The sequence below is a fragment of the Oncorhynchus masou genome, chromosome 24 (assembly GCF_036934945.1).
Source record: "Oncorhynchus masou masou isolate Uvic2021 chromosome 24, UVic_Omas_1.1, whole genome shotgun sequence".
NCBI lineage: Eukaryota > Metazoa > Chordata > Actinopteri > Salmoniformes > Salmonidae > Oncorhynchus > Oncorhynchus masou.
This window is the reverse complement of record NC_088235.1, coordinates 68,411,977-68,423,165: the sequence shown is the minus strand read 5'-3', so window position 1 is coordinate 68,423,165 and position 11,189 is coordinate 68,411,977.

Sequence of the window (11,189 nt, the reverse complement as noted above, 5' to 3'; positions counted from 1 at the left end):
CACAAAGCACATAGGTCCTCTAAAATGTGAAAGCCCTTTCTCGCTCTTCTTACTTTGCCTCGTATTGCCATCCTGATTCTGTTTTGCTACATGGATTAAACTTTGGCCTCTTGGGCTGAGGTCCAAAGTTCCAAAATGGCATCCTTTCCTCGTATTTCCGTCATGATTGCTGTCTTGAATGGGCATGATAGGTTTCCACAGTGTGAAAACATCATCCTTTCACCCTTATTGATTATGACAAGGGAAAGGAGATAAGGAACGGTGTCAATTGAAGAGGTTTGGTTCAGATCGGGAGTGGTGCAAACAGACGCAGGTTTTAATTGGCTGATCTATCCATCATCTAGCACCTCCCTCTCTTTGTGGATTTCAAACGGTGAGCAGCGCAAGTCATGCGCTAAACGAAGAGGTGAGTTTGGGAAATCGTAAAAGTATGCATCTAAAAAAAACTCAGAACCAATAGATTTTCCAGGATTTTTAAAGTCCCATCTAATACAGCTGAAGCAGGCTTGCTCCCTCTCATGCCTTGATTTTAACCACACCCCTTTCAAATCCCACTTTGTTGCACAATGTTACCAGACTATGCAATTCAAGCCTGAGGACGAGGTTAGCTATCCCCTGACTGTCGGACACTGACAGTGTGTATGGGGCATAATATGCACATTCACAAGACTATTGGTAATAATCAACATTTTGGCCTGGTTTTCCACACACCGAGGGAACTTCGTGGAGAATTTCCATTAAACGGGCTTTCTGTGTCTGGGAAACTAGCACATAGATCACAGGACTATATTCAGTGCCCTTTACTTTTTCCAAATTTTGTTACGTTACTGTCACGACTTCTGCTGAAGTCGTTGTCTCTCCTTGTTTGGGCGGTGCTCGGTGTTCGACGTCACCGGTCTTCTAGCCATCATTGATCCATTTTTAATTTTCCATTGGTTTTGTCTTGTCCTCCCACACACCTGTTTTCAATCCCATTCATTACCCGTTGTGTATTTAACCCTCTGTTTCCCTTCATGTCTTTGTCAGAGATGGTTTTATTGTCAGTGTTATTTTGTTGTGTTGGTGCGCGACGGGTCCTCGTACCCATGTTTTTTCATGTCTGTACCTTTTAGTGTTATGGAGCATGTTCTGTTGACATTTATTAAAAGACTCCATTTACACTTCATTTTGACTCTCTTGCGCCTGACTTCCCTGCCACCTATACACACGACGCTGACAGTTACAGCCTTATTCTAAAATATATATTTTTTTCCTCATCAATCTACACACAATACCCCATAATGACAAAGCAAAAACAGGTTTAGATGTTTTGCCTAATTTATAAAAAAAAATATTACATTTACTCAAATGTATTTATTTATAAAGCCCTTTAATAGTAGTCGATGTCACAGAGTGCTATACAGAAACCCATCCTAAAACCCCAAAAAGCAAGCAAAGCAAATGTAGAAGCACGGTGGCTAGGAAAAACTCCTTAGAAAGGCAGGAACCTAGGAAGAAACCTAGAGAAGAACCAGGCTCTGAGGGGTGGCAAGTCCTCTTCTTGCTGTGCCGGGTGGCGATTATAAGAGTACATGGCAAGATGTTCAAATGTTCATAGATGACCAGCAGGGTTAAATAATAATAATCACCATGGTTGTAGAGGGTGCAACAGGTCAGCACCTCAGGAGTAAATGTCAGTTGGCTTTTCATAGCCGATCATTCAGAGTTAGTGACAGCAGGTGCGGTAGAGAGAGAGTCGAAAACAGCAGGTCCAGGACATGGTAGCACATCCGGTGAACAGGTCAGTTCTTTGTTGAAGTACCTTTTGGCAGCGATTACAGCATCGATTCTTCTTTGGTATGACTACAAGCTTGACACGCCTGTATTTGGGGAGTTTCTCCCATTCTTCTCTGCAGATCCTCTCAAGCCCTGTCGGGTCTCTCCAGAGATGTTCAATTGGGTCCAAGTCCAGGCTCTGGCTGGGCCACTCAAGGACATTCAGAGACTTGTTCCTAAGCCACTCCTGCGTTGTCTTGGCTGTGTGCTTCGGGTCGTTGGAAGGTGAACCTTCGACATCAGTCTGAGGACCAGAGTGCTCTGGAGCAGGTTTTCATCAAGGATCTCTCTGTACTTTGCTCGTTCATCTTTCCCTCCATCCTGACTAGTCTCCCAGTCCCTACCGCTAATGCTGCCACCACTAGGGATAGTAGGGATAGGGATAGTTACAAGTATCCTCTAGACGTGACGATTGGCATTCAGGCCAAATAGTTTAATTTTGGCTTCATCAGATCAGAGAATCTTGTTTTCTCATGGTCTGAGTCCTTTTTAGGTGCCTTTTGGCAAACTCTAAGTGGGCTGTCATGTGCCTTTTACTGAAGAGTGGCTTCCATAAAGGCCTGATGGTGGAGTGCTGCAGAGATGGTTGTCGTCCTGGAAGGTTCACCCATCTCCGCAGAGGAACCATAGAGCTCTGTCAGAGTGACCAAGGCCCTTCTCCCACAATTGCTCAGTTTGACCGGGCGGACAGCTCTAGGAAGAGTCTAGGTGGTTCCAAACCTCTTCCATTTAATGATTATTTAGTGCTTTAGTGCTGCAGACATTTTTTGGTACCCTTCCCCAGATCTGTGCCTCGACACAATGCTGTCTCAGAGCTCAACGGACAATTCCTTCGACCTCACGGCTTGGTTTTTGCTCTGACATGCACTGTCAACTGTAGGACCTTATATTGACAGGTGTGTGCCTTTCCAAATCATGTCCAATCAATTGAATTTACCACAGGTGGACTCCAATCAATTTGTAGAAACATCAAGGATGATCAATAGAATCAATAGCACCTGAGCTCAATTTCGAATCTCATAGCAAAGGGTCTGAATACTGTAAATAAGTTGTTTTAAACAGGAAAATAAGACCCAGAATTACCTCTGCTGAAGAAGATAAGTTCATTAATTGCAGCCCAAATAAATGCTTCAGAGTTCAAGTAACAGACACATCTCACTCACCTGCAATATTAGACTAAACATCCAGAGATCATACAGTGTTTACCACGAGGCAGGACTAAAACTGGTGAGCGTAGAGAGTATAGGGATACTGTTACCCACGTCGGCACCAACGATGTTAGGATGAAAGAGTCAAATGTCACCAAGCGTAGTAACATAGCTTCAGCATCTAAATTAGCTGAAATGATGTGGCAGAATCGAGTAATTGTCTCTGGCCTCCTCCCAGTTAGGGGGAGTGATGAGCTCTATAGCAGAGTCTCACAACTCAATTGCTGGTTGAAACTGTTTTCTGTCTCTTCCAAAAGATAGAATTTGTTGATTATTGGCCCTCTTTCTGGGACACACACAAACAGGACAGAGCCTGGCCTGCTGAGTGAGTGACGGACTCAATCCTAGCTAGAGGGGTGCTCTCATCTTATCTATCAACATAAACAGTGCTCTAACTCCTCTCGCTCCACAATGAGATAGGGTGCAGGCCAGGCAGAAGGCTGTTAGCCAGCTTGCCAGCTTAGTGGAGTCTGCCACTAGCAGTCAGTGTAGTCAGCTCAGCGTTCCCCATTGAGACTGTGTCTGTACCTCGATCTAGTTTGGGCAAAACTAAACATGGCGGTGTTCGCTTTAGCAATCTCACTGGAATAAAGATCTCATCCATTCCTGCCATATCTCAAAATAGGGCTACTTAATGTTAGATCCCTCACTTCCAAGGCAGTAGTGTCAATGAATGGAGAGATCATGAGCAGATGAGCTCCTGCATTTGCTCAGCATGATTTTACAAAAATATAGATTTAGAGATAGATTAACTTGGATTTTTCCACAAGGTCATATACAGGATACTACCCTCCACAACTTAACCATCACTCCAAATAAAAACTCCAAACCTGCAACCTGATTTTGGACAAATTTATCTGGAAGGATTCCTATTATCAAGGTTCTTATTTCCAAGGACTTTACAGCTAATGCTCTGGCAAACCAACGACCAGCAAACGAAGCACAACAGAAACCTGAGAACACCATCCAACCTGGAACTGAGTGAGTAATGTTTAGTCTGAAGCTACTTTTAAAGCCAAGAAGAAAAATACATTGCAATGAAATGTTTTACTTTATAAGGACTGAATGCTAAGTTAAGTCGACCAAGCTTGCAAGTACAGAACAGATCCAGTTGCAACTTCAATTAGCACTGAGGTGTGAAGTGAGAGGTGTCAAAGCCCTTGAGCCCAACAATGGCAGGATGTGTTTTCTGTAATGACCTTAGTGATAAATGTTTTACAGCCTCTGTTCGTAGTGGCTGCTCAGTGAAACGACCTGTCCTGATTTGTCAAAACTTTAATGAGCAAGCCATCCTTCATGACCTGGCCTCTGTAAATTGGTATAGAATATAGCATAGCATGATCCCCCTCTGTTGAAGACGCTTGGACCTTATTCTTTTATATTTTCAGTGGTATTTTTAACAAATGCGCCCCCATAAATAAAATGAGAATTAAAAACCCGTTCGGACCCTGGTTCAACTGTGATCTGGCAGAGTTACTCCACCTCAAGAATTCAATTTGGCGAAGGGCTTAGCACACGCATACTCAGGCTGACTGGCTCTCGTTGAGAAATAAGTGCACTCAGGCAATCCGGAAGGCCAAAGTTAGCTACTTTAAGGAACAGTTCTCTCTCTCTGTGGGTCTAATCCCAAGAAGTTCTGGAAAACGGTTAAAGACCTGGAGAATAAACCTCCTCCTCACAGCTGCCCATATCCCTTAATGTTGATGATGTAGTTGTTACTGACAAGTAGCACATGGCTGAGCTCTTTAATCACCAGGATTCCTATTTGACTCTAACATTTACTAATCTCCCACCCCTTCTAATGTGACTATCCCCAATGCTCCTCTCACTTTTCCCCCTTCACCGCTACAAAGTTTCTACCTGCAGGCAGTCGCTGAGTCTGAGGTGCTAAAGGAGCTTCTTAAACTTGACCCCAAAAAAACATCTGGGTCAGATGGTTTAGATCCTTTCTTCTTCAGATCCTTTCTTGCCCTATCATCGCCAAGCCTATCTCAGATTTTTTTAACCGGTCTCTCCTTTCTGCATCCTTTATTTAAAGGGGGAGTTCAAGCTGATCCTAACTGTTATAGACCAACTTCTATTTTGCCCTGTTTATCAAAAGTGTTGTTAAAACTTGTCAATAATCAACTGACAAGTTGCCCTTGATTCTAAGCAATGTTGTGCTGGTATTTTTATTGACTTGGACAAAGATTTTGATACAGTAGAACATTCCATTTTTGTGCGTGGCTAAGGAGTATTGGTGTCTCTGAGGGGTATTTGGCCTGGTTTGATAACTACCTTAAAGAGTTCAGTGTATAAAGTCAGAACATCTGCTATCTCAGCCATTGCCTGTCACCAAGGGAGTACCGCAAGGCTCGATCCTAAGCCCCACCCTCTTCTCAATTTACATCAATAACCTAGCTCAGGCAGGAGGAAGCTCTCTCATCCATTTATATGCAGATGATAGTCTTATACTCAGCTGGCCCCTCCTTGTGTTTTGTGTTAAACGCTCTACAACAAAGCTTTTTTAGTGTCCAACCAGCTTTCTCTGCCGTTAACCTTGTTCTGGACACCTCCAAATCAAAGGTGATGTGGTTTGGTAAGAAGAATGCCCTTCTCCCCAACAGTGGGATTACTACCTCTGAAGGTTTAGAGCTTGAGGTAGTCACCTCATACAAGTACTTGGGAGTGTGATTAGACAGGTAAACTGTCCGTCTCTCAGCACATATCAAATCTGCAGACTAAGTTTAAATCGCTCCTCTTGCTCCTCGTAATTGCTCCCCATCTGCCAAACTAACCCATGCTAGATTCCAGAGATATAATTTATAGATCAGCAAGTAAGGGTGCTCTCGAGCGGAAAGATTTCTGGCTCCCAGGTGTCTTTTATACAGGTAACGAGGTAGGAGCACACTCTTAAAGGGAGTACTCCTAATCTCAGCTTGTTACCTGTATATAAGACACCTGTCCACAGAAGCAATCAATCAATCAGATTCCAAACTCTCCACCATGGCCAAGACCAAAGACCTCTCCAAGGATGTCAGGGACAAGATTGTAGACCTATACAAGGCTGGAATGGGCTACAACATCATCGCCAAGCAGCTTGGTGAGAAGGTGACAACAGTTGGTGCGATTATTCGCCAATGGAAGAAACACAAAATAACTGTCAGTCTCCCTTGGTCTGGGGCTCCATGCAAGATCTCACCTAGTGGAATTACAATGATCATGAGAATGGTGAGGAATCAGCCCAGAACTACACGGGAGGATCTTGTCAATGATCTCAAGGCAGCTGGGACCATAGTCAACAAGAAAACAATTGGTAACACTACGCCGTGAAGGACTGAAATCCTGCAGCGCCCGCAAGGTCCTCCTGTTAAAGAAAGCACATATACATGCACGTCTGAAGTTTGCCAATGAACATCTGAATGATTCAGAGGACAACTGGTTGAAGTGTTGTGGTCAGATGAGACCAAAATGGAGCTCTTTGGCATCAACTCAACTCGCCGTGTTTGGAGGAGGAGGAATGCTGCCTATGACCCCAAGAACACCATCCCCACCGTCAAACATGGAGATGGAAACATTATGCTTTGGGGGTGTTTTTCTGCTAAGAGGACAGGACAACTTCACCGTATCAAAGGGACGATGGACGTGGCCATGTACCGTCAAATCTTGGGTGAGAAACTCCTTCCCTCAGCCAGTATGACAATGACCCAAAACACAAGGCCAAGGCAACAAAGGAGTGGCTCAAGAAGAAGTACATTAAGGTCCTGGAGTGGCCTAGCCAGTCTCCAGACCATATTCCCATAGAAAATCTGTGAAAGGAGCTGAAGGTTCGAGTTGCCAAACGTCAGCCTCGAAACCTTAATGACTTGGAGAAGATCTGCAAAGAGGAGTGGGACAAAATCCCTCTTGAAATGTGTGCAAAACTGGGCGGCCAACAACAAGAAACGTCTGACCTCTGTGATTGCCAACAAGGGTTTTGCCGCCAAGTACTAAGTCATGTTTTGCAGAGAAGTCAAATACTTATTTCCCTCATTAAAATGCAAATCAATTTATAACATTTTTGACATGTGTTTTTCTGTATTTTGTTGTTGTTATTCTGTCTCTCACTGTTCAAATAAACCTACTCTTACAAGTATAGGCTGATCATTTCTTTGTCAGTGGGCAAACGTACAAAATCAGCAGGGGATCAAATACTTTTTTCCCTCGCTGTATATTTTTACGCCCGTATGTTGTTGTCTTCTCTGTTGGAATCCAGTCCGTCTGCTGGAGAGTATATCGACAGAAAGTCTCTGATTGTGTTTATAATGGATGGTTGTCGCATAGAATAGATGTTTTGGCGGTTGGCCATATTCTCGTACTAGACTTACGTAATTTCCAGCTGCAGACTAGTAATTATACGTTTCGGATTTGCTCTTCTTCTGTCATGATCAATAGTCTCAGAGTTTAACCATTTCCAGCCGTGTAGCCAAAACTACAGTTGTATGGCCTCCGTGGCCTGTAGAATTGTAGCCATTCCAACGTGGGGACTCTGTCCTGGCATTCTCAGACTTAATGTATTACACCCTGACTACACACGCGAGCGTTGCAAAATAAATGTAGAAATCTATATTATTCAATTATTTCACCCACAGTGCTCGTGCGCATCAACGAGCATCTGCATTGCCAAGAGCTAAAATAAAAGTCAGTTCTATTTGTGACGCAGATCATGCTGCAAGTTCTGCCTCTCCCACCTCCTCATTAGTTTATAGAAGCAGATACCCACGTGCCATCTGCTCATTGGTTATACCCACGTTCAGTTTGTTCAGTTTGTTTTGATATTTAAACCTGCGTGCCGTGATCACGTTTGGTGTGGGGACAAAATAAATGTTGCACGATGGTGGACGATCACCACATACGCGCAGCCGGTATTGGTTCCATGTTAATATAAATTTAGTAGGAAGTGGGTTTTATACTCTGTGGAAGAAGGCGCGGTTCCATGAGGTCGACTTAATGTCTATGCTCACGTGGGCATGACCACTAATTTGGTTAACTTTATATGAAAACACATATTTTCTCATTTAGAAGGTTAACATCACATTACATCTTTTCAGAAATAGTTTCATGTTTAATCACATACGTTTCACAATATTTAGATGTAAACCTGACAGCTGGGTACACTTTAAGAGATACAGTTATGTGTGTTTCCCGTCCTTCATTGGATCACCAAATGAAACACAGTTGACATGACTGTCCCTTAAGTGTCCACAAACCATTCCCACATCCTCAAAAATAGATTTTATTATAAAAATGATTCAAACTTTTGATTTCCAAGGGTCTCTGTGTACCACAGTTTATGTTCCAATCTCGAATACTACAGAGCACAGGGGCAGCATATTTTATGACCGAGCATAAAACAGTCGACTTCCCGCTCTCCCCCTCTATGAGAGAGAGCACACTGTACAGTCGTGGCCAAAAGTTATGAGAATGACACAAATATTAATTTTCAGAAAGTTTGCCACTTCAGTGTCTCTAGATATTTTTGTCAGATGTTACTATGGAATACTTAAGTATAATTACAAGCATTTCATAAGTGTCAAAGGCTTTTATTGACAATTACATGAAGTTGATGCAAAGAGTCGATATTTGCAGTGTTGACTCTGCAATCCGCCCTGGCATGCTGTCAATTAACTTCTGGGCCACATCCTGACTGATGGCAGCCCATTCTTGCATAATCAACGCTTGGAGTTTGTCAGAATTTGTGGGTTTTTCTTTGTCCACCCGCCTCTTGAGGATTAACCACAAGTTCTCGATGGGATTAAGGTCTGGGGAGTTTCCTGGCCATGGACCCAAAATATCGATGTTTTGTTCTCCGATCCACTTAGTTATCGCTTTTGCCTTGTGGCAAGGTGCTCCATCATGCTGGAAAAGGCATTGTTCATCACCAAACTGTTCCTGGATGGTTGGGAGAAGTTGCTCTCGGAGAATGTGGTACCATTCTTTATTCATGGCTGTGTTCTTCGACAAAATTGTGAGTGAGCCCACTCCCTTGACTGAGAAGCAACCCCACACATGAATGGTCTCAGGATGCTTTACTGTTGGCATGACACAGGACTGATGGTAGCGCTCATCTTTTCTTCCCCGGACAAGCTTTTTCCGGATGCCCCAAACAATCGGAAAGGGAAATGACTTTACCCCGATCCTCAGCAGTCCAATCCCTGTACCTTCTGTAGAATATCAGTCTGTCCCTGATGTTTCTCCTGGAGAGAAGTGGCTTCTTTGCTGCCCTTCTTGACACCAGGCCATCCTCTAAAAGTCTTCGCCTCACTGCGCGCGCAGATGCACACACACCTGCCTGCTGCCATTCCTGAGCAAGCTCTGTACTGGTGGTTCCCCGATCCAGCAGCTGAATCAACTTTAGGAGACGGTCCTGGCGCTTGCTGGACTTTCTTGGGTGCCCTGAAGCCTTCTTTACAACAATTGAACCGGTCTCCTTGACGTTCCTGATGATCCGATAAATGGTTGATTTAGGTGCAGTCTCTCTGGCAGCAATATCCTTGCCTGTGAAGCCCTTTTTGTGCAAAGCAATGATGACGGCACAGGTATGTGTTTCCTTGCAGGTAACCATGGATGACAGAGGAAGAACAATGATTCCAAACACCACCCTCCTTTTGAAGCTTCCAGTCTGTTATTCAAACTCAATCAGCATGACAGAGTGATCTCCAGCCTTGTCCTCGTCAACACTCACACCTGTGTTAACGAGAGAATCACTGACGTGATGTCAGCTGGTCCTTTTGTGGCAGGGCTGAAATGCAGTGGAAATGTTTTGGGGGATTCAGTTCATTTGCATGGCAAAGAGGGACTTTGCAATTAATTGCAATTCATCTGATCACTCTTCATAACATTCTGGAGTATATGCAAATTGCCATCATACAAACTGAGGCAGCAGACTTTGTGAAAATTATTATTTGTGACATTCTCAAAATTTTGGCCACGACTGTAGAGTGGATCCCCTGTAACCTGATCCTTCAGATCATCATAGGAGAGTTATGACACCTCCAATTACCACAATGATAATGTAACTGTTCACATCCCTGACATTGCTTTCCCAGACATTATGTGTGCGCTGTGCATGTTTCAGCCATTGGAGTCAGTGGAGTAGTAGACAATACCGGGCCACTGTGGAAGTCCATTGATTGCCAAAAGTCACCAATTGCATAGGAAAGACGTAATCATAAAGGCTCAACCTGAAAAATATATACTTTTCTGATAATAAATTAATAGCCTATGGCCACGATTCCGACCCGAGTTAAGCGCGAATAAATGGAACATAGTTACATTTTTATGCACTTTTCTCCTTATGCGTATTCTGATCTTGAACTTAAGCATGAACATAGCTTGCTAATCACCCACTATTTGTTTGGGATGGAAATCTTAAAAATGAAGGTGTGGCAGAGGTGTGTCTAGAGACACACCTCTAAGACGTATTCTGACCTTGACTTAATTCCCTCGTAATTCTACCACCTTTACGACTGAGGAAACCATGAATGATAAAGATGGCACCAAAGAACATGGCTATTTTGTTAGTTTTTTTGTGTTTTGTGTAACTTATTTTTTTACTTATTGTGTACATAATGTTGCTGCTACCGTCTCTTATGACCAAATATAACTTCTGGACATCAGAAGAGGGATTACTCACCGAGGACTGGAAGAAACTTTTTCCTTTAACGAATCCGACGAGAAGGATATCCTGCTTTCACTGGAACTGGCCCAGATCCATGCTTTTTGCGTGAAAAGACGCAGGAAAAGCGGGCCACAGATAGGGCAGCCTTATGAGAATCCATAGGCAAGCAAGTAAACTCCCACAGCAATCTGTTCTTCTTACTAACGTGCAATCATTGGAAACTAAAATTGATGACCTATGATTAAGATTATCCTACCAACGGGATATTAAAAACTGTAACATCTTATGTTTCACCGAGACACGGCTGAACGACAATACAGACAGTATAGAGCTAGCGGGATTTCCCATGCACCGGCAGAACAGAGACGTTACCTCTGGTAAAACGAGGGGTGGGGGTGTGTGTCTATTTGTCAGTAACAGCTGGTGCGTGATGTCTAACATTAAAGAAGTCTCGAGGTATTGCTCGCCTGTGGTAAGTACCTTATGATAAGCTGTAGACCACACTATCTAGAGAGTTCTCATCTATA